Source organism: Procambarus clarkii, unplaced genomic scaffold (assembly GCF_040958095.1).
Source record: "Procambarus clarkii isolate CNS0578487 unplaced genomic scaffold, FALCON_Pclarkii_2.0 HiC_scaffold_131, whole genome shotgun sequence".
NCBI classification, from domain to species: Eukaryota; Metazoa; Arthropoda; class Malacostraca; order Decapoda; family Cambaridae; genus Procambarus; species Procambarus clarkii.
The window spans coordinates 665,690-667,896 of NW_027189164.1; the positions used below are offsets into that span (position 1 = coordinate 665,690).

General features: G+C 42.3%; 1 non-coding gene across 1 annotated transcript; it reads left to right on the top strand.

Annotated features, from left to right (window-relative positions):
* The first annotated feature begins 1,381 nt into the window (after positions 1-1,381).
* Positions 1,382-1,500, top strand: LOC138360945 (5S ribosomal RNA). Its single transcript, XR_011226721.1, has one exon. It is a non-coding gene; the product is annotated as a 5S ribosomal RNA (ribosomal RNA).
* The last annotated feature ends 707 nt before the right edge of the window (positions 1,501-2,207 follow it).

The following is a 2,207-nucleotide window of genomic DNA, read 5'->3' on the forward strand; positions in this document are numbered from 1 at the left end:
TGTGTAAATGTCAATCACCTTACCCAAAACTTTGGTACCATATCACCTCACCCATGTGTATATATAAATATATATATATATATATATATATATATATATATATATATATATATATATATATATATATATATATATATAATATACAGAGTAAATCTACCCCAAAAGTAATGATTTATTTGTCTACAAAACTAAACTCTTTTTGGAATCATATGAGGCCCCTCCACTGAGGGGGGAGGCCTGGATGTTTATTGTCATGTGTATTCATGCTGCTTGCATGTCGTCGTTTATTTTGCCTTTGTTGTTTTCTTGACAGCTTTCTTTGCCTTGGGTGGTTTGGGAGATTTTGAAGCTCTCTTTATTTTGGGCTTTTTGTTCCCAACAACAAGCTGCTGCTGCTGCTGCTTCTTTTTCAAGGCTGTAGGTGGTTTGTTGCTTGTGGCGGCTTTCTTGGGAGTTACCACGGCCTTCTTTGCTGCTGTAGATGGTTTCTTGGTTGTGGTGGCTTTCTTGGGAGTTAGAACGGCCCTCTTCTCTGCTACGGCCAGCTTGAATGATCCACTAGCTCCACTTCCCTTGGTCTGAACAAGAATGCCGTCAGCCACTGCTTTCTTGAGAAATCTTCGGATGTAAATGGCGATCTTGGCAGCCTCGACTTTGTTGTTGGCAACAACGTACTTCTTGATTGCTTGTAGAGACGAGCCCTTACGGTCTTTGAGTGCTGCGACCGCGGCTAGAACCATTTGACTAGTTTTCGGGTGAGCAACCTGGACGCGAGGTTTCCTGGTGGTGGCCACCACAGCAGCAGCAGCCGCAGCCTTCTTGGTAGGCTTTGCTTCTACCATGATGATGATGAGATAACCAAGGTGATGAGAGACGCTCAGACAGTCACGGGGGAATGATGCTGCCGCCGCTTGAGCCGAACCTATTTATGTGCCGGCACGGTACAGAAGCTGCAACCTGGCAACTCGTCCACCAATCACGACGGTTGGTTTTACGGCTCCGAAACCTGGATCCCATATCTTCTCTAAAATAGAAGCATTTGTTCATGTTCTTTGTAAAAGTATCATAAAGCAGGACAGATGAGACAAATATCATAAAAACTGAAGAGCAGATGAGCACACACATGTTTGTATTACAAAAGAAAATCCACAAATTCATTAGAAATTGGCAGGGCAGGCTGAGGAAGTAGGTAGATGTAAAATGTCTGTAAATGGCGAAAGAACATAAACCCAAGACTGAATAAACGATGTTAAATATCCATGCCAAGGAGACAAAAATATGTTAGGATACAATTACCATTAAGACACCACAAGCAGGTCCGTATCCTGCCGCGATGACTTAAAAGAGTTGGTTATTAGCCACAATGTGTAGGCAGTCTCATGCCAACGGCCATACCACGTTGAGAACACCGCTTCTCGTCCGATCAGCGAAGTTAAGCAACGTTGGGTTTGGTTAGTACTTGGATGGGTGACCGCCTGGGAACACCAAATGCTGTTGGCAATAATGTTTTTTGTTTTGTTTTGTTTTGTTTCGTTTGTTTTTGTTTGAATGGCTGGCTCCACGGGAAATTCACGGAGTTGTGTGGAATAAGGCCTGGTAAAATGAATTAATATGTATGTCATGTTTAAAACAAACTCGCTTAATATAGATATTGTGTGAGGCTTTATACAAAAACAAACAACCAAAACAAAACATGTTGTATATATATATAGCTTAATCCGGGTTTGAACTCGCAACTCCAAGAATACGCATCACTTATATACACTTTACCACTGGACCACTGCTGCAGGACACAAGCTTGATGCTGAGGTATCAATTTAATGACGTAAATGCCATTTCCACAAATAAATGATAATTAAAAAGTATTTGTATGTACAAATCTTTTCTGTTTAAAAGGCTACAATATCAGTTACTGATATAATTTGTGTTAATGTTTCTATACCCACAAGAAGGCATATTTTTGCTTATATGTAAAGGGTACGGAGAACGAATCCACAGACCATCATTCCCTCCCCTTCCCTCCCCCCCCCCCCCCCCCCAACTCCCACCTACTACCACCACCACCACCACCACCACCAATCACCACCAATCACCACCAATCACCACCAATCACCACCAATCACCACCACCACATCTAACCGAAAACCCCCTAACACATCAACCCTCCCCCCAATCAACAGGCGAAATAATAACCCTCAAATGCCTGC